Raw genomic sequence first — 22817 nt, 5'->3', positions numbered from 1 at the left:
TTCTGGTCGTGCTGCACAGATTTTTGTAATTGCCTTAAAGGCATCCTGGATTGGCAGTGAAAATATTTTTATTTCAAAAAGCTTGAACTGAGTTGAATAGTTGTTACTAGAATGCTCCATTGTACTTAAAGGAAGTAATTACTGACTCATTCGTGGTATGTTATTGCTGTGTGCCTTTGCTTGGGCATCTACAGGTGTAAGCAAAGCCGTGCTATTTAAAAGACATCATCTCTTATTATGTGCAAAGTGAGTGTATAACATTTTGTAAGGTGGGTGTGTTAGGTTTTAGGGTCTTGTTTTGTTTTTTAAATATACCATTTTTATGGCACTTGGAGTTCTGACTATAAGCAGAAAGCTGCGAGATGAATAGATGGTGCTGTCTGTGCTTAGAGCTGCGTTTCCTGTCATCCTTTTGTGTATCTGACAGATCTGGTATTTTATGGGGGAAAAAGTTATAATTTTTTTTAAGTTAGGAAAATAAGTCCAATGAATCCTGCTAAAAGGCAGTCTCATGCTGTTGTCGTTAATGGCTTCCCCTGAGAAACTGGCAAATTGATAAATTAAGCTTTCCCTCTGTGACAGCCTTTCACACAGTCATGATGTAGTCCTGCTTTAGTCTCCAGCAGCATTAAATCAATCTACCATAGAAATACTTTGCCTTGCTAGCTAGGTACAAAATAGATCTGGAGATTTGGTGCATCACTTCACTATGTTTAGCTCTAAGTCAACTTCTGGCAATCACAAGAGGCTTAGATTTTGTATTTATGTTGAAATGCATCCTTAATTGAGATGTCTATACTGCTTCAAGCGTCTCTTCTTGAAAACCAATTAATACATATCACACTAGAACATAGTCTTTTTATTAAGACTCAATTAAGGACGATATAATGAGGCCAAACTAGGTGAAGCTTTTAGTGTGTATTACACACAGTCAATCTTGAAAGACAGAGGCAAAGTCAAATTTCACTTTGAACTGTCTTTCATCTAGTAGTAATAGTAGTAAAAAATCCTATATGGTGCCTATACTTACAAGAAGCTCATAGATTAAAAAAACCCAAGCAAACTTAAATAGCCTTCCGTAAGAGATGGGTTTTAGCTATGTCCTCTGTGAACATGGAGGACTGCTGTTTTTGTTGCAAACTCTTTTTATAATGCTGATGGCTTATTTCATGAACTATGACCAGATGCTCCTAAATCATTACCATTTGCCTCAATCTCCTTTTGTTTTTTTAATCTCCTCCAAGTACAAAGAATTTTTGTAACAGTTTTTTAGCCAAATTGTCTTCAAATAAATACTAAGAGGTAGTGTAGTTTCTCAGCATCGTATATGCTATGTTGCTTGAATTTCTCAGGATTCCGTGTGCTAAGTTGCTTTAAAAATGCAGAGTGTGATACTTTGAAAGAGCTATGATACTGTTTGTTACTTTATCTTGTGATACCTACAGAACTGAGAAGATAATGGGAAATCTCCATTGTGTGACGATAGCAGTAACAGCTGGTACTGACTGGTTTTAGCAGTCTGCTGGCCAGACTGGTAGAAAACAAGGTAAATTTGCCTAAGCATTTGTCAAAAATCTGAACTTAGGCTACAGTATTTAAGAAAGTTGAAAGTTGTTCAGTTGATTATGATGTCAATGTTTTAGGCAGAATGCGGCTGAATTAAACACAGATTTATATATTATAACCTGGTTTAGTATATGTATTATTAGTGCAGGCTATGATTAAGTAGAATAAGAAAGATGATGAAAAACTTAAGAAGATAGGGTGGAAGGAAAATTGCATAGGTCATCCTTACAAAAACAAATTATGTAATTGTTGTGGACTCAATGAATCTGACAGCGTCTTTCTTGTTAAATGAAGGGCTCAATTGTTCAGCTCTTGACTGCTCTTGTTCAGTCATATTTATAAAAGAACCTAACTTTTTTGTGTCACTTTTAAAAAGATAAATACAATCTTTCTCAGAAATTGAGTGAGATGACTTTTTGTTCTCTATTACTATTGATAAGTACTATTATTCTCAAAACACAAAATCTAACGCAACTGGAGAAAGCCTTCATCTTTTTTGATAAATACAATGCATAAACCCAGTAACTCATAACCAGAATAATAGTTTGTTACAAATGGTAACGCCAAGGTAATTTGAATATTAAGATGAATCTTTTTATTTGACTATGTATGTGGCTCTTAGATTCTGTCTTGGCACAAGTTTGATCAGTCTGGCCCTCTTTGCTGATATAGTATGGCAGTTTAGTCATGTATTGAAATATTTGTAGCATCTAGATGCCAATAGGAAAGCATGAGAAACCAAAGTCACATTCTAGCCCCTCAATCTTTAGACACTAATTACTGGCTTGTTTCAGTAAGGGAAAGCATATGAGTTAACAACCAATAGACCCCCTTTCACCTTCATCTTTGCCATCATTCATTGCTGCTTCTAGCAATTCATTAACTCCTTCCTTTAGTTCATCATCATCTTCCTTTCCTATGAACCCTTCAGCATTTCAGAAGGCATTAACACACAAAGGGTTGCTCTTCTATGTTGGTACCATGAGCTTTGCTAATTCCAAGTGGCGATAATTGGCCATTAGTTTTCTTTCTTTTTGTAACCAAATTTCACATCACATCCTGCTTCCTGATATGCACCCATCTTTTGGTAGTCCTGGCTCACCTCATTAAGTTTTCCTGTCTCTTTCTGTGCATCTAGCTATGCTTACATACTTTATCATGTTTCCAGGTTCTCAACATGTTAATTGTACATTATATTCAAATTACCATTTAAATTCTGAGGCACAGCGCTTGACTTTTGGTTTAGTCAACCCAGATTTCATCTGCAGTGTAATAAAATACTCTGGGGAAAAACCCACTTATAATTCAATGTCTTACAAATGGGTGCAGGCTGAGTAAATTCCAAGAGAGCAAGGGAAGGGGTTGTGCTGGCATACTGCTGGGATACCAGAAGGAGACTTTTCCACAAAGAAATGGGCAAGGAGGTAAATATTTAAGGGAAAAAGGATCAAGGTTGATGACTCCCTTCTCTCTTCAGTTTTACAAATGAATGAGTGAATTTAATTTCATGCTGAACGTTGCATCTGAAACAGCCTTCCATGAGGCAGGTAGCTCACATCATGAATGAGTTTGAAAGTCCAGTGGTTGATTGTTTTAGCAGTGTATGAGCATACAGATGCGTGAGCTGATGCTGATCTGCACATACATATCTGTGCAAGGGTGAACTCTGTCCCTTTATAGAAATTTTGGTTTTGGAGGTCTCTAACTTGCAATCACATGCAATTAGTTCACTGATCCAACCCTCAACCTCTATGAAGTCTGCTGAATTTTGGAAAAGAGAATGGAAAAATATTTTGATTTTAGAAGAATAGGCTATTAAGTTGATCTCAGAGACGTGGAAGTGTGCTGTCGTTTTAATGCCATGCTCCCAGTTGAATGCAGCCTATGCTGGTGGATAAGAGTCTGAAGCAGTCCAGAAAGGTGTGAACCATTACATTAATTGCACTAGTGATTTTCATAGTGCTCCACACCCATGCAGTGCCAACAATTAGAAAGCCTGTACATCAAACACCTTTGTTCTCAACTCCTTGAGAGCTTGGTGTATGATTCTATTTGACCTATTCTGAGGCTCAAATGCAGAGGAATTCATATGCTGTCATATCCCAGAAGAAGGCACAAGGAAGCTGAATAGCATAAGTTTTTCTTCGCATCTCTCTGTCAACTAAGATTTTTCTTCTCTCATAAAGGAAGGGGCATTGTTCTTGGCTATCTAACAAAGAACGTGAACTGTATTTCTTTAAGGATGACAGAGGAAAGGTGGACTTTTGAAGTAAATATTTGACATGAAACTTGTGATATATATTTTCACTAATTTTTTCAGCGTAATTACAAATTGAATAGAGTAACACTCAATGGATGTTGGGGCATATTTTCACATAGATATATAACAGAATGCTGAAGCCATTCTGAATCATCAGTTTGCCAAGATTACTTTGTTCACCAGCATCTGGAAATAAAAGGCTCAGGAACTATTTGCTCAGCAAGTCCTATCTGTGAACAGCCAAATATGAAGTGAGGGCACGGACTCAGAAAATGATAATGCAGTTTGTTTGTGCTGAAAATTGCTGCATGAAACCAAAGTTAAAATGAAAAACTTATGTTTCTTCTTTTACTCTCCAAAGAAGTTCAGGGGTTCACAGGTTCGCATCCTGGAACATTATTCAGATTATATTATATTTTATAGGACTGAGGATAATTTGACATAATTTACAGTGAGGGGTTAGTGCCTCCCATGACGACTGAATTTGCTTTAAGTCAGTCAGGTAAGGGAGGGTTAATTTCTCCATGTTTTACTGTCAACACACAACAGAATTATTAGTGTGTATGAGTTCAACACTATGGAAGACAGCAAATGATCACTTAAAAGCTGCCTATTTTATTGCTTTGGGTTTACTGTTGAAGGTCTAGATCTGTTATTTGCTAGTTCTGAACCTCACAATATAAATCCAGTGTGTTCTGCGGCTGGAACTGGGATTTTTGAGATCTTGAAAAAATTTATTGAAATTTATAACAAAGGATGCATTTTTTCTAAGGCCTTGGTAGCAAGTTTCCTTGGTAGCATCGTTTCTCACTGCAAGATGGATTCCTTTCCAGAAGTTTTAAACTTGTGTATACAGAAGACTTACTGTTTCTCATTTCAAATACATCATAGTGTCTGTCTTGACAGATACTTATGGAGTCTCCTTATGGAGAAATAATGGAGTGATCCCTAACACGAGTCACGCATCCTGAAGAGATTACTTCCTCATAAATGAGGTCTTGTTGAAGACATGGTTACATGTTAGCCTAAGCACAGAAAGAAGGGGTGACATTGTCAGAAGTGTAAAGGACCTGAATTCCCCAGGCACCTAGGTGCCAGGATATCTTCAAAGTAAGTTCCATTGTGCTTATGAGTATGTGTTAGCTTATTGTTCTTATCATACAGGATGCAGCAATAGTTACGTTTGATTATACTACTTTGATAATTGAGATTTTAAGTGCAAAGGTCCTTCTTTCAATCGGTGGGGTTGTTGCCTTAAAAGTAGTTGAAGAATTGGTTCTTGGTTTCTTCTTATTTGAAGAAAAAGTAAAATCACATGCACTTGACAAATTCTTTTGAAAATAATTAAGGCAGATGGATATTGCTAATGAGGATCACTGGACTGAAACCTGGATGACTGTAAATCCATTTTCAAGTAATATAACTTAACAGAATTTAATTGGAGGGTACTATTAAAAGTAATAAAAAATTAAATAAAAATATTAATTAAAAAATATCCAAAAAGTTTTAGTCGGTATAGCTAAATGAGTTCTGTTGATAAATACTTAAAAGGCTGTAGAAAAAGTAGGAAAATTCATCACATCTTTCTGACAATGTTTAATCTATTTAGCAAGATTTGAAAGAAAACACTTTGGCCAGGCTTCTGAACTGTAGTTCTGTTTTGTCTTGTTTTATTATGGATTTTAGAAAATTTAGTTAATTTACTCAGGCCCCAGTTTGATATTGACTTATTGTTAAAACTCTTGATGACATGTCTCCCAGTATCACAAGATTTTGGGCCGTTTCTGGATGGGTGAACCCAGGCTATCTTCTGAAGAGGTTATTCCAAATATCATTATGGAAGAGGGACTTTTTCCAAAACAATGTGCATGGCTGCAAAGAAAGAGGATATTGGGATTTTGGAGTTTATCATTAAATAAACTTTCAGTTCTCAAGTATAACTCAATTTATTTGTTGGATTTAGCTAGACGATAGTCCAAAAAAAAGGTCATTGGGCCTTCATCCAGCAAGGCACTTAAGCATATTCGTAACTTTATATACACGAGTGACTGGATTCAAATAATGAACTTAAGTGTTCTTTTTGACGGGGGATCCATTGATTGCTTTTTGGCACCAATCTCATTCTTTCTTTAAATGAAGTTAGTCAAGAAATTAAGAAGGCTTAGTTCACTTCCTTGTTTGGAGAACAATACCACATATAGGGCTCTGCTGATGAAGCTTTGGAAGGCTGTGAGACCTTTTTTATATTGAAGAAAACCGTATTGTACATTCCTTCTGTTAATTAGTCTTGGTCTGAAGATCCTTATGGTTGTCTCAGCTTGGCCTGGCCCCAAACATCATCCCATCAAGAAGAATAGAGTCATTTAAGGTTCTTATTTTCAAATTCAGTACAGCAGTTACTCCTTATCCTTTGAGACTTCCTGTAGATTGTGGATGGCAATCTGTTCTTGTGTTTCTGGCTGTGGGTGTCAATAGTTCATTTGATAACTGGGGCCAGAAAGTAATTTTGAGGCAGTGAGTGGCTCTTTACAGTTGCAAAAATAACAACAAAAATGGGCTGTTCTGTACAAGAGAGCACCATCCTGCCTCAGCCACGTTCTAGATTGTTTGGGCGGGCTGTGGTGGTGAGTTACCTCAGCTCGTATACAGCAAAGCTCCATAGTTCCTCATCTCCATCTCCTCTGTTACAGGAAAGGTCATGGAGCCTTCCCCCTGTTCCAGAGCTCACCGTAATGTTGAAAGAGCAGGTTTCTTTCAGCCCCTGAGCTCCACCCAGCTTCTCCCCTGATCATCATTCCCGTAATGTCTCCTTTGGTGATTGTAGGAGGCATGATGTAGCAGCTATATGTGTGGAGATCTGCTTGGCTTCTTTTTCTGATATTCCCTCTTTACCTTTCTTTAAACAGCTTTAGTTAATTACCTAAATAGCCCATGTGAATCAGATTAGAGAATTTGAGAATCTTTCCGTATGGCAGAATGTCTGGGTTTGTTTTCCAGTAAGGTTAGACAGTTTTTCTCTGAATTCTTCATTTTCTGAAGAAAAAAACCAACTTATTTGAAAAAATCCTGTCCCACCTCAGGATTCTTATATTTTCAAGAACAAACTAAATACAGGAAAGGAAACTGAGTTTATTATTGTCTTTCTTCACTTTCCTTCCTATTAAGGTAGAGCATTAGGGTTCCCCAGCTGCTGTGAGTACTTACTGGTTTGTGTCCCTTTGGTGCCTCCTCAGCAGCCCAGCACTGCCTTCTGCACATGTGCATAAGTGGGAGCTATTAGTAGTGATGATTACACTACACAGGGTGTAAGACCCTTGTTATAGAGGCAGAGTCAAATGGAAGGACTAATTTTTCCCTGCAGTATATATTGCTGAAGAAGAAAGAATTTTTTTTCGATCTCTTTCTATTTTGAGATAAGTATAGAAGCAATTCAGGGGTAAATAAAGAACATTTTGCATTGGCAGGTCATTAGAATGCTTTGTGTGTGACTTACCATTTCTGGTTCTCAAGCTGAGAATCAAAAAAAGCAGCGTCCTCAAGTTTCATTACAGGGAACTAATATAATGACCATCCAGATTTCCTGTGATTATTCCTGTTTTTCTGATAGAAATGCACCTCTTGAAAGGAACTACTCAGGGCAGCCTCAAGGAAGAGCAGGAAATGGTGTGAAGATACACTTTCTGGTCTCAGACACTGAGATGCCAATTAAAAGGCAGGAACCCTTGTGGGAAATGTTTCCCAGAGGAAACTTGGAAATGCTGTAAAAGCCAGGCTCTGTTGCAGATTTCCTGGTGAGAATCTTTTCTGTTTAGATAGGAAAGATGGTTTCATTAGATAGCTGAAGAATGATTGTGCAGGAAGTTTCCCATGAGAAGGTCACATTTACCTCTTTAAAATTAAACACATCATTAAAAGGTCTTGGCTGAATCAAGGCGAAGGGAACCCAGATCAGTGACTCCACTTTCACACCTGAATACTTATGAAGCAAAATGTGTGAGGCTTTTGAAGATTTATTCTTAATTTCTCCATTCAGTGGACTGATTTGCAGATAACTGAATTCTCTTATCCCTAAGGATTATTTTTTTTTAAAACATGGTAGCATGCCAACTAGAAAAAAAACCCCAAAAAACCCACACCACTATGCTTATTGATGCATTTATTTTTGTGTTTTAATTTATTTTATATAGATCCAGAAGTGTTTGCCAGAAGTGTTTTCTTAAACAAATGGGAGGATACAGGACCTAAAGAAGCTGTGCTCACTGAATGTATTTGCCAAATGAGTCAGAATAGCACATTTGGAAAGACAAAATGGACAGGGATCAGTGCATTATTGGCCTGACTGTAATTACAAACTGTAAAGAATGGGAGGTAGAGGGCATTTTATGAATTTGAGAAGTAGCGTAAAATCATGGCTATAACCCTCTGTATTTTGGTCAGCAGCTCAGTCATGCTGTGCGATCTGGATACTTCCCTGCTTCATCATGCAGTTTGCAGGTGGATTGTACACATCTGCCTAAGCTGAAAGTTAAACCAGGTTGATTTTGACTGGATGCAAAGAAAAACCTTTTCATTTGAGGATGGTCAAGCATTGGAACAGGCTGTCTGGAAGGTTGTATGGTCCTAGGCTGTGTGGGTGGGTTCCTGGGGGTTTTCAAAACATTCCTGGATAGAGGCTTAAGCAACCTGGTCTGAGCTCATAGCTGACCCTGCTTTCAGCAGGAGACTGGCTGATGGCCCTTCAGGTGAGGTCCTTCCAGCCTGAATAAACCTGTCATCCTTATATTCTGCCTGTGCTCATGGTGGGCCATGGGTACTTTTGATGAAAAAAAAAAAAAAGAAGGTCGAAGAAGGAACTCTAAAATGTTGACAAGTAAAATAGGGTCATCTGACTCTGTATGTGGAGAGTTTAACAAGCGCTTTTTCTTGAAATGTCGTGTTCTGCCATGCCTTTTGGACCTGTTGAAATGTAGCCTACAAAACAGCTGTTGAAACTACCCCAGTTCTAAGCCACAGGGCTCGGGTTAGGTTCTGGTGCTTACTCAGAGGTGGGAAACATTTAAACTGAAGAGATTTCCAGAGCTGAGATAATTATCTTTGGGTAGTGAGATCTTAAGATACCCACAGAGGATTCCACCAGGTAAACTACATTTCCCTGCAGTTGCTTGCTTCCATTTGAACATAGCTGGAATCCCTGCTTTCTGTGGGAAGCTGGCTTGGCAGGAAAGAAAAAAGAAACAAAAAAGAAAAGAAAATAGGTCTAAGAAGGCATCTTTAGATAAGTTTGATATTAATGAAAAATTGACTTTCATTTATTTTTTGATCGCTTGAGGGGTTGGAATATAATATCAGACATTTCAACTAATTTTTAAGTTGCGATGTAGATTCTGGACACTAGACCAGCTGTTCAGTCCCACTTCTACAAATCATATATGCGTTAGAAGGGGGCAGTCAATGTCCTAAGCCACTATGTAGAAGAAAGGACAATGGAAAATATTTTTCCTTTTACCCCCTACTGCTCTTCCCTTCATGCTGACTGCTGAGAGGTTTTTAAAAGCCCATCGCCGTCATAAGCACATGGTTGGGTTTTACCTTTATCAGGCACAGAGGAGGCAGGCCAATCTTTTGAAATTTCTCAGCAGTCAGCAAGAATAAAGTGGGTGTCCTAGTGGTTGGAGTAATTTTCAGCTTCCTGACAACAATTGGCAGAATGCTGGGAAAAGCTATTAAAAATGAGGTTCGATCACCAAAGTCTATTTTGGCCTATATTTAATGAGATGTGTCAGCTAGAATTTACAGTAAGTGGCTAATTGTTAATAATAGGCCTTGTCTAAGACACTCTGTGACTTCAGCTGATCTGCACAATTTAACCCCGTGTGCTGGCTAGGTTTTTCTTTATTGAATATCACAGGTCAACTTATCACTGTAGTGAAAGAACAGGATGTGACAGGAACAAAGAGATTGTAAACTTTATAGAAGTTTATTTATTATATATTATTGAGCATATTATATGTGAAAATTAGAACAAATAAAAATTAAAAATGAAGATGTGACCTCAACGTAGCAGTGATGCTTCATCTCCTGTCCTAATTGTGCTCAGGAGCAAGACAACAGGTCTGTGAAAGCTGTTTGCATTTAGGGCACTGTGCAGCTTGGTTGCAACGGTGGTTTTATTGCACTGGGTGAGTTTCTATGTCTCTTTGTGCTTGATTTATATCTGTAGAAGGGAACAATGCTTCTTTCCCTAGCAAAAGCGGAGGGGTGTATGCACACTGAAGTGACTGAGCGATAGTCCTAAGATCCTATAAAAAGGATTTATGATGTAATGACTTCATATGAACAAATCTAAACCTCACTTTCTTAAGCTTTTGGGTACTAAGGTTTTGAAGTCAGCTGTGTCTATTAAATTAAACCAGGCTTAAACTCCAGAAAAAAGAACAAAAAATTAAGAACGTTTTGCTGACAACATGAATGTAGTTTGCTTTAGTTTCAAAGTATGGCTGGCCCTCTGAGTGGGTTAGGCCAGCGCTCGGTGTGGCGTCACCCTCCGTAATGTGTGGGTGTAGAGATGGCCAGGACCATTGTACTAAGGCTGTCTCCTGGCTGTGCCACGTTCTCAGGGAAGTCACTGCTGGAGGTATTCAATGCTTCAAATTTGCTTTTAAGGAGGTATCCAGAGCTTTGTTTTCCTTTCCTTCTGCCCTTGTCTGCTTCAGTAAAGTTTTCAGGGAGATACGATTTCTTTTATTAATTTAACTGATGTAGTTGAAGAAAGCAGAAAAACTTTAAGATATGAAAATCTTTTCTTGAGTTTGCAACAAACCAGGCCTTGCTTAAATCCCTTCACCATCATACGAAAAATGGCTATGATTTCTGGCTTTGCTTCTTAACAATCATTTTCTTTTCAGGAGAACAGAGACTACATACAAAGATTATCTACTTTCCAGTTTTCTTTATCAGACTTCTGCAGTTTCTGATAATGAACAAAAACCCGGGAGACTGCTTTCCTCATATGTTTTCAAAATGCATTCTGAGGGTCTAGGGTAGCTTCTATAACACCATATAATGTGAAGAATCTTAGAAAATACAGTGTAAATGATCAAACACAAGTAACAAGAATTGACAAGAATGGTGCTCTTTATTTCTCATCTTTAAAAAAACCCTCAGAACTCTTTGTGGAAATTGTTGGAAAACTGATAGAAAGTGTAGACGCTTTTTTAAGGGTACCTGGTGTGGAAACAAGGTTACTGGCAGGCACTAGTCTAGCACTGTGTATGTTGAATAAGGCAACCAGACATTAAGGGTGCTAGAAAATGATCAAGTGTGTCAATGGGCTTATGGTGGGTGTGTATGCTAAATTACTTGAACTGCAAAGCGAGCTTGGGAGATAGATGGCACATCCTTATAGAGAGCCACATATTGGAAAGGATCTTGTTAGTTGAACATGACATCTAATATTTCAGTCATTTTGTTTGTATAGAAGTGATTTTTTTTTTTTTCTTGGTAAACTGGGTAATCTCTGAGCAATAAGCTTTTATCCCTTCCTTCCACCTTCTCCAGCTACCAGTGTCCTCTTAAAGATGAGGAGTTTATAAACCCATGAAATACGGAAGAAGGCGGGGGGGGGGGGGGGTTGGGGGGGAAGACTTAAAAACTGAAACTGAAGGGAAGGTGTCCAGCCTTGTAGCCAGTCTCCCTGAGTCTCACTTGTCAGCTGCTCTCAATGAGTCTAAATGTCTGCCTTTCTGTGGCTTTCTGAGAGCATGATGAGATAGGGAACAAATGCCTTATTGTGGTCAACAGAATAAAGAGACATAGTAGCCGTGCTCCTATGGTATCTGGTACTCCCTTTGCATGTGATACGTTCTGAGGACTTTTTAATACTTCATTATTACTTCCTTAATATTAATTCTTGATATATTTTTTTTTTTATCACAGACACCACTTTTTCACTCTTTACCCACTTCTTTTCTCTAAGGAAAACAAAAAAGGAAGATTTGGAAAGCATCCAAGTAAAATGATCAACTGTCCTCCAGGGCTACAAGAATAAAATTAAATTTGGTTTCTTGGACTATCCTCTTGGGCTTGTGTATTGTGCATTTCATTTCTTACTGTAGAAACAAACGTTTAGTTATTTATTCATGCACCACTTGTCTTTACAAAGTATTTTGTTAGTTTATTAATTTCATTAGGGGGAATATACAAGCATACCTTACCATCCTTCTGAAAGCACCGTTCTCAGCTTCACAATTAATATGTTTTTGTCAAGGGGTCTAGATCTCATCTAGGATCACCTTACTTCTTCACTTCCCACAGCATATTTAATTTGTTCTTGGTTATCGTAATGCTGTGCTCCTTCAAGAAATATCTGGACCCTCTGAAAGGTGGGAAGATATTTCCCTTTTTTTGGGGAAAACAAGGTTTAAGAGATGACAGTTTGTGGCAGGGAAGGAATTCACACCAGTGAGCTGTATGCGTGCAACAAAATTAGCGAGGCAGCAGCGAGGAGAAGCCAGTGGTCCTAGAGGAGACGGAGAGAACCTCCTGTGAATCAGAAAGGACTGGATGGTTTTCTGCAACGTAAGCACTGAGTTAATTGCAGCCATGCCTAGAGGAAAGGATACAAAGGGAAAGGAAGTTTTATGCTACCTTCTCTTGTTGCTTTGATATTTCGCTATTTAAAATATTAAATCAGTTAAGTTGTAGTTCACTTTCTAATTTTTTTTTTCTTTTAATGTGTAAAAGTGTTGTATATTTGTTTGCTTGCTGTGTGAGAAAGGTCAGCATGAAGGCTCTGGCTGACTTAATGCCTTCCTATCACAAATATCTTCTTGGGAATCTAATGAACCTCTTGAATCCAAAAGTAGCCATATGAAACAATTCTAGCAAAGATAATTGTAGACCTAAAGAGTTATGTTTTTGTAGCCTAGTGCCTTCTAATGCAGAGAGTGCAGATAGGCGCATGTTCCACTAGGACCTCAGTGGTTTTAGACCCTAGTAACTAGATTTATTTTTCAGAAGATCTGTTGCTGTAACAGACTAGGTTATTTGCTGGTTTAGCAGTCAGTACAGCATCACATTGCATGGTGGTGAACTAAGCAAACACATTTTAAATGTATTTAAATGATGTTGCCAGAACAATAGTTATATTGTCAGTATTTTAGTATATTTTAATTTCTGTGATTAATTTTTTTTGAAGTTTTTTCCTGGCAACTAGTGTTGTAGCATGCCTCTGCATGAGTGTCTAAGCTGGTATTCTTTTTTAACTAATCAGGAAAATATACTAATGGCATATGAAGGACATATCCATGGTGTCATTATGGCCTAGGAATGAGTCATGAATCAATACTAGGTGACAACAGTCTTCTGAGTTACTCTTGTCAATTATTTTTTTTTTTTTGCCTTGAAGGAGGAAAGAACATGTACTGTTCAAATAGAAAAAATATTAAGAAAGCTTAGGTGAGCTTTCTGTTTAATTAGGACCATTTTAGTGTGGAGGATAATGTAAACGTAATCTACTTAAAGGAAAAGATAGTGATTCCCCTTGATAGTGACTTGAAAATGTGTAATCCTTATATTGCTATCCAGTCATGTGAAATTGGGGCGTACTTTTATTCTAAACCGCTGTGAAGTTGTGGAGGATATCTGGCTAATTTCCAAGTCAAGCATGATTACAATGCTGTGCCTTCAACAAATTTCACAGAACTAATTCAGCCTTCAAAGGCACGAGAGGTTAAAGCTAGGTCAACTGACATCCTTCTTGAGCAACAGCATGTCTTCACTTAATTATGTTGCATCTAAATGTGTGTTCTGTGTTGTCATACTGACTAAACTAAGTCTAAATATACTATAAAAGAAAAACCGTAATTGACGAAGATGAATGCACAGACTGCCAGCATGGCTTATTTAATAGCTTCTTCAAATGTATTAGTGAGGAGTTTCAGCTCAGAGCCCATTGTCCAATGCTGCAGCAGATCCATCCTGCAAGCAAAATCTTACCAAGTGCTAATAAAAATAATAAGGTTTTTCAGGCTAAGCTCTACTGACACATGTATGGAACCATTAGAATGTTATCAATTCAGCTTGAGTTAGACTTCTTAAGAAGTGTCTGCAGAATTACATATATAGTGGGAATCAGAGAGCTTTTAGTTAGTAATTATTCCAGTACATAGTTCTAAACGACAACAATGCCACATCATTTAAATGATGCTCTGGAGCCCTCTAGAATTAGAAGGTAACGTAATAAATTAAATCTAGGTGACGTAAAGAAGGATGTAGGGAAATAACAATATAGGTAAGACTATACAGAGGTATGCATAGTATATTTAAAGACTTGTACTCTAGACAAACGTTGTGATACTATTGGTTGTTTCTTTGTATGAATCCTGTTCATGCTCATACTAGTCTGAAGGTGCGTAAACGCAGCAGTATCTGCTCAAGAGCATCACATTAATGGATCTCTCTATTCCTGTTTATTCTTTAGGAAATATGCTTACAGAAATCATTAAGTGCTTGTTCAGGTTTGTACATTATATCCTTTCATACCAATAAACTCAGCATGGGCCTGTAAGCCCTGCACAATTTCTGGTTATGGAATTGTATCACTCATCTGCTTTTCTAACTGATCAGTTTGCAACCTCATTGCAGCATAGCTGCACATTGTGGGACATGACACCAGAACTCCTGCACAGCTAATCCTAAAATTCCACCCTTCCATGTTCACCGTCCTGCCTGTATCTGTATCCTACCTACTTTGTTGCCAGCAGTGGTCCTGCTAAGGATTGTTGTTGTTCTTTGCTTTTCAGTTCTGCAGTATCATCCCAATGTCACCCAGATGAGCACAGCTGCATCCTAGAGAAGTACCTGGAGCAAGCTCTGCAAGCCATATGATTCAGCAACTGCAGTTTTCTTACCTGCAGACACACTGGACTACATCGCATTCATAAGACAAGATGAATGTAATCCAGAAAGCTGGAAATTTTATAGTTATATTCCACTGCTGTCAAGAGCTAGAGAGTTCTTGTCAAGGCATTGGATACTCCTTGTTAGAGCCCCAAACACAGATCCACCTGCCTGCCACAACCCTGTTTACAGAGGCAGCGAATTTTTAGGTACAGGGAAAAGGAAAAAAATACAAAAGTTGAGAAGTCCTAGAATGTGACTGTGGTGATGACCCTTGCAAAACCTGGGGTGTCAGACAACTCTGCATAGGATGCTGTTCCTATGGGTGTTCTGGGAATGAAATTAAAAAGACCTGTTTAGCAGTGGATCCAGGGTTGCCCTCACAAGTGAAGACTTTGAGTAGCTGGAACATCAGTTCAGTAAGTATTGCTTAATATTTTTATTGTTCTGTGGGTCATTTCTCTGTTAAGAACTCTTCTGGTGAATGACTGTAACACAAGGAGAAATTCTGGCTTCTCGGGTGGGAAAAAAAAATAGCTCTGATATGGAGCATAAGCCGTGTGAGGGGTTTGTTCTGAGGCTCCTTCTAGTTATGCCCCTACCGTGGGCTTGTCAAGATGACCACCAGCCATGGGGAATCTGGACAAAGAGCAGGGTATTTGGAAGTACTGTATTTGTCTTTCTGATTATATTCATGGTCAGGTGTCCTTCAGTGGCTGATGCTTTCAAAAAGTGTGTTTCTTATCATCTACTCATAGTATCTATGGATCAAAGTAGAAGATTCTGAAAATAATGCTAATTAGCCTGATTAAAATTATTAATATTAATTAATATGCATTAACCTAATTATTTGGAGCCATTAGCTGAATAAAAGCTATTAAAATGCAGAGTTACTAGGTCTTTGCTAGTGTGATTCAGCAGAAGCTCTGCTCAGTGCAGTGGGACTGTTCTTGCTGGTGTTTTTGTTAAACAACATATTCATGGACTGCTGGAATATGTATATCCTTGGTGGATCAATCATTATGGAAAAATACTAAGTGCTTTTAACTTTATCTTACTAAAATGATTTCCTTCCTTTGCTTCCCACACTTCTATGGGAAGGTATCTAGGATGCCAGATGGCTAACTGATGTTTTTTGCAGGCAAAAGACCTTTAAAAAAATAATCTGGGAAGAAAATTAAACTCTGACATCTACATGAATTCAGATACTGATGCCATAGTAAACATTCTCCTGCTCTCTGTGGCCTAGTGATTGTGCAAACAAGCAAGGATGGCATACCTGAGTGACAGAAATGAGAACTAGTGGCCTTGTAACACAGGCTGTGGTTGTAGAGAGAAATGAATTCTAATAATACAAAAGAAAAGCTAAAGGCAGACATAAACGTAATAATAAAAGTAAATCTATTTTAAAAAAAACAACTTTGTAGACCTCTCTGAAACTCCATTATTTGTTTTGCAAACTTTGAGAAATGTCTTTGGTATGTGTAAAAGCTTTCCATGGCTAATCTTAATGCACAAGAAGAAATTAGTGTGCAAATATTTCAAAGTAAGTTAATGTTGGGCTGTAGTCTCCAAAATCAATGTTAGTGCATGTTATTGAATATAGATGCAGCCACTGCAAATGAGGGGAATTTTGTGTTGGCTCCTCTGTGCCCCATTTTGATGGCTTTTGTCATATTATCCAGTGAGACAAGTTTCCTGACAGAAACAAATGCCTGTTTTAGCAAGTGCCTAATCTGTAAATAAAAGCTTTTGGAAATTATTCCCAGTCAATTTGAGTAACTGAGCAGTTTCCTAGCCACTTAACTGCCATATGAGGAATTCTGGAATTACTTTCATACTAAACCACTTCACTGTGATAGATGCATTTTATTTTAAAGGTAATTGACAATAGGAGGCTTTGTCTTAGTTATGTGAAATAGGTCATCTTTTCTTTTAGATTAGAGGATTTTTCTGATTTAAAATGTGCATTAATGCTTGCTTTTAAAATCCTGGAACATCTCATGTGCAGAACAAGGCACGGGTACCTCTAGAACCAACTGAAATATAATGATCTCTTCTTTCCTTTCAGTGAAAGGATTTAATTAAAGTTTGTAGAAGGGACACATAGGGAGTGTTGTGGCATAATTATCCTTACTAGTGTAACACATGTAAAAATTTGCCATACTAAATTAGTTATTTTAAGGTTGTGTTTGAAGACTACCTTTTTTCTTTGGGTTGTTCAGGTGTGTTGAAGTTATCTGTCGGTGTAGGCAGGTACAGGCTTGATAAAGCCAGAGATGAAAAGCAGAGTGTCAGAGGCAGCTGCATAATTGCCTCTACTCTTACAGAAACTGAACAAATTGGGGAATGAAATATATCAAACAGTTGCTAATTCATCTTGACAAGTTTTATGTGGAAATATATATTACAAAGTAAGTATTTTCTGGGGAATGAGTAAGAACATACATAGAACTAAAAGTTTAGAAAATGGGATGTTTTTACACAAGCACAATGGACGCAGTTTAAAAATATATCCTTGCTGTAGTTTTATACATGTATAAATATATATTATATCTGTATAGAATTCTCTAGGTCTTGAGGACCTCTGGTTACAATTTTATTTTACTTCTATTTCCTATCATTGGTTTACACTTACTAATTTCTGCTCCCTAAATGTACTGTGCATTTTTTTCCTTTACTTTCATTTAAGTGTTAAAATACTTCTAGAGTGGTACAAAATTACTTATGAAAAGTTGTGCATATAAAAAGAAACAGTATATATAATTAATAACAGGGATTTAGAACTGTGTTTTTAGAACCTGAGCAATTTATTTTAAAAATTCTGTGGAGTATATAGGTGTGAAATAGAGGCTGTTCTCTTAATGGTTCTGAGCAAAATTACTCTTTGTACAGAAGAACAGCAGGAGATTGCTTGTGTACTGCTTACTTCCTTGCACCCTAAGTATCACATGCAGAAGCTGGTCCCCTGCAAAGGGTGGCTATTCCAAATGTCATGTTATTAAGGAGAAGTTAGGGGTCATCTTTTTTTTTTTTTTTCCCCCGATGCAGCAATCTACACCATTTTGATTTTTCTACGTGGTCCTGGCTGTGACCATAGTCTAGTTCAGCCTCTGACAGATACTTAATTTATTAAGCAAAATAATGCAACCAGAAATAAACTGGAACTATGGAATCAGTCTATTAGAAACAAACTAGTAAGTGCAGAACTGAAGCCTTACACCAAAACAGCTGGGCCAAGCGTAAGACAGAGTATGTTTTAATTTTGACAAGTAAAATTAGCTGTAGACCACTGGAATTTCCGTGTCTGTGTGTGTCCGCTTTCTTCTGTAACAAAAAAGCTGCCTCTCAACTGGATTCGTGGCCACCTGTATTTAAGGGCAATCCTTGGAGCTTCCGTTTTGTTGCTAGGGAATTAATAGGTGACTAGATCCATGTGGTTCTTAATGGGGCACTTCCTATCAAGCCTGATGTTTACATGCAATCAGTTTTTCCTATTCAGCACAGAAATTAAGCAGTTCAAAACTGAGCGTAATAATATAGAAAGAGATGGGTAAACAGAAAGGTTCATAGTTACAAAACACTCCCAGCAGGAGCACTTTCCTATCTTGCTCTCTTTCAAGTGTTCTGGAGGTTTGCATAAAAAAAGAGCAACCAAACCAGACCTCTGTGTTTTTTTCATGCATATGCCATGTTAGTAAATAAGGAAGGAAATGAGGAACAGGAGACGCTGCTGAACTAGAGGAGGTTCTGAGCTGCTGGCTCAGGGTTTCTGCCCAGGTCAGTTGCTGCTGACTTGTTCTGGGGTAAAGATTTTTGTATGACATTGAAACGTATCAGAAGTACGCGTGGAGAGATATCTGTGGTTTAACTGCTATAACTAAACTTGGTGAGATGTGGTGCATTTTCAGAAGTGCAGCTATTTTATGTCACATTATACTATTCTTTTATTATTGTGTTAGACTTCTTGTGATCCCCTATTTAAATCAGCCTTCTCTAGCTCTTTGCTGCCCAAGTCCTGCCTGTTCCTTTTAGTCATAAGGCTGCAGTGACAGTTTCTTACATCTCACGTGTATGTCGCTTCGTTCTCCTACTGGTGATTTTTACCCCATACTTAATTGTCACTCTAAATATCTTACTTGGCCTTCTGCAGGCAACTAACATTGCCTTAGATAGGATTTTTGTCTATGAAATATATTTTGTTTGCCCAACTGGAGCTGTCATCTTTAGTTTTGAGTAAGGGGCTGCACAGAGGTGTCAATACTTCTTGACCGTTGTGGGGCTTTCTGACTGTCAGGGACTGTAAGCCAGACTGTGACAGGAGCATAAGGCCATGTGTTGGGCTTTTCGCTGGTTTATTTGTTGAGATATCTCCAAGGGCACTATCTGGAAACAGCCAATGTGCTGGAGGGAAAAAAGCCCCACAAATGGGCAAAGGTACAACTTTCTGGGAAGGTGTCAGATATGCTGAGCTGCTTCCACCATGTGGTATCCATATATATGAACAGCTGGGGTACTGTCCGGCTGATTTTAACACAGTATCACAGTATTTGACCTTCCCAACTGAATAAAAATTCTGTGGTAGGTAGATATCCCAAATTACATAGCTAGATGGTCTGAGTTGTCAGTGTCAATAGGAGACATAAAAGCAAATAATGTTTTTTGGCATGGCCATACAGACTATATAAATGTTTCAGAGATAACTGTGCATATATTAAAATATATTTTAAATTCACTTGACTCCCTCCTCTTACAGACTTCTAGTAATCAATGTAATTAGTATTGCTTGGTGTTGTAGATTCCGTTATCAGCATATGCTATTCCTCTAAAGGCCTTTAGTAGTGTCTCGGTATATTAGCTGTAATTTTCTTATGCATAATTTAATTATTTACATGTAAGTTGATGTTGTTTGAAATTCCATAGATACAATTCATTACCAGCCACAAACAGATTACCATTGTGCATTAGGGTAAATAGAGCTATTTATTATTTAACAAAAGTGTAGAACTGTAAAATGACCTATTAAAAATATTTGTGCAAACCTGTTTAAATATTTGCTTAATGAAAAAGTGTAATGCTTTTCTTTAAAGTCTCATAAACTAATGAAAGTAAAAGAGCTACTTTTTCCTCCAGAGGTGCTTCTAGCACTCGTTAGCACTAATATGGATGATAAGTAGACACTGAATGAACACATCTCCCTGACAAGAGCAAATAGAATACAGAATGCCAGTGCCTTTGTTGACCTTTGCTTCTCCTCCGAAATGCAGCATGTGTTTGCATTTTTTGAGACTGTGTCAAGAGAAAGAAATGCAGGTAGAAAGCAAGTTAATGCACAATGTAATTATTTCAATATCACAGAAGATGTGTGAAGTCATTCAGTCTGTTTTTTGTTATCAAATACCTGCTCTGTATCATAGAAATGAGCATATATATATTTTTGGCTAATCGTTTTACCAAAAATTCAGATTAATTCGTTTGGTATTTCTGATAACGTAACTTTTTTGACACTTTCAAATCAAAGCTCTTACTTTGATCATTAGCTGCTTTTTATCAAAATGTATTTTAACATTTATTACTGTCTTAATTTTGATATTTTAATTAAAATAACTGTTCTAATTATTTATAGTTTGGAGTGACATTAAATAGTCATTTTAAAAAGACATTTGTATAACAGCTTGGTTCACTGAAAAACATGTTTGGATAAACACACACTTTTATAAAATGAAAAAAAAACCCCTTAAATTTTAGAAGTCGTAGAGTTAAACAGTATAATAGAAGTAGGTCATTGTACCAATATGGTTTGTATCTTTCAAGACATTCCTGAAATTTTGTAGATCGGCTGCTTTAGTAAGTGCCTGAATCATCGGCTTGAGCCAGCGATTGAATGAGTGAGAAAGTTAAAGTCTTGGAATACTTTAGAACCAGAACCTGCTTTGCCGTTGTAGCCCGAGCTGTGTTAACAAGCTACAGATGCTGAGTTAATGAACGTGTTTAATGAGCAGATGGGTGGTGGGAGTGTTTCTGCCCCTGTATAGGAAGCAAAGAGAGCCCTGGGAAAGACAGCCACAGGGCTGTGCCTGCTCGTATGGTATGTGTACTGCTAGGGCTGGAGTAACTGACCAGCATGTACGCTTTTTTGGAAAGTTTTATTAAAGACTTATCCTTGTTTGATTTTTATACTGTAATGAGTGTAGTGCGTGGATGTATTTAGGAAACTGATAAAATAATTTGAAAACTCTAAAATGATTCTCAGTAGAGAGACCAAGGACTGAACTGAGCCTTAAAATTGAAACAATGCACGTAATCGTAATTGAACTTTGTTATCCAGGGAGCTCTGGTAGAACAGATTTTAAAAGGAAATCTTGCTGAAGCGAGTAGGGTTGGTGAATTCTCATTTGCTACTGAAAGAGAAGATAATGAAAAAGTTCTGGGTGCTGTACCTTCTAAAAGCTCTCCTGTTAATCTCCAGAAGCCCTTCAGCTAAGTAGCGATGAGTCTGAAAATGTGACTGACTGCCTGAAACCAAAATGTAGGACTTGGGACCTGTAAGAAAGCATCTTTCTTCCTATGACTAATAGCCTTTACCATAAATTGGTGTGTATGACCCTTTCAGGTATCTGCTCATATAACTAAGAAATGAGCGTGGTTTTGAAATCTGAGTGATATTTCTGTTTCATGTTGGACAGTAAAAGCTTTTTATTTTTCTATCTTTGTGCCAGAACTCAGAAATATGATGGCATAGCACAACTCTAAGAAGTCATTTAATGGAGATGGTCTCTTGTGTCAAATGCAAACATCTATCGCTATAAACTACTTTTCCTTGGTAGGCTTGATAATTCCTTCCCACCCCTCACCAAGGGAAAAAAGGCCACTCTGCAGTTAGTACACTTCGTAGGGATCTGTAATAGTTTGTAGAAGCTGTTAGGAGAATTGCCTGAAAAAAATGGCACTAATTTATTAAAAGGTACTTACTGAAGTTTTACCCTTTTTGAAGCACTGCAAGCTGCTCAATCCAGGATCTTGAGGCGGGAGGAACCTGCCTATCTCTAAGCCACAGAAATCTGAAAGAATTTTGTTACATAAAGGAGCTTTTTTTTTGGGTGGGGGAGGTGGGGTGTGGGGGGGTGGTGGTTCTTTTGTGTGTGTGTGTGTGGGGGGGGGGTGTCTTTTGTGGGAGGAAAGAAGGATCAATGCAGAAGCAGAATAAATGGTAGAAGGAAGACACAAGCACATCTTGCAGTAGTGGTATTGCTTTATGATTAGGAGAAAATGCAAAATCTGTAATCATGGTAATTATTTAAACTGAGGAGGAAGAAATACATTTTGCATTAAGAGACTGGGAATTTCTACCAAAGCATTCATATTTCACAAGCATTTTGGAAAGATGTCACTTTGTAATTTATTTGGCTACCACAAGTGATGAGTGACGAATGGAATGTTTAGTCTGTATTTCCTGATAAAAGTCTTTCCAGGCAGGGAAAGGGCTCTCTTCTATCCAAAGAAGGGATCCAATTTTAAAAACAAACAAATGAAAAATGTAACTATCAGAACTCAGAAAGTGTTTGCTTTGATTTGTACATTGTAGTTCCAAGTACAAGGCAAAGAAGGGCTTTCTTTTTAATACCGCTGTCTTGTCTCTTTATAGAGCAAATGGATTTGTAGAAGACCAAACTTTGTTTCAACAGCATGCATTAAATAACCTTTAGAATTATACTGTGTTTCATGCTTTGAATGCGTAAATACAGGTTGGGTTCCACGACTCTGTTTTTAACTCCACTAATGATTTGGCCAAATGCACTGTTAGTCACCTTTTTGCTGTTTTTTCTTCATTCATAATTGGACAATACTGTTATTAAATTTATGCTGTTGCAAGGCACTAGATATTTTTGCATGACACCTACTCATTAGATTAATGAGATTCACCTGACTAAATCAAAGATGGTAGAACAGTGTGTGGCTCTGACAGATTGAAACTGGCTGAGCCTCCCATAGAGAGTGATCTACCCTAAGAACATGCCTCTCAATGAAAGATAATTTTCTGTTTACATCAAGACTATAGGACAGCTTCTCTCAGATTACATAAAACCAGTAC

Source organism: Falco rusticolus, chromosome 7, assembly GCF_015220075.1.
Source record: "Falco rusticolus isolate bFalRus1 chromosome 7, bFalRus1.pri, whole genome shotgun sequence".
Classification (NCBI taxonomy): Eukaryota; Metazoa; Chordata; class Aves; order Falconiformes; family Falconidae; genus Falco; species Falco rusticolus.
The sequence above is the reverse complement of the archived record's forward strand: the minus strand, read 5'-3'. Positions refer to the sequence as shown.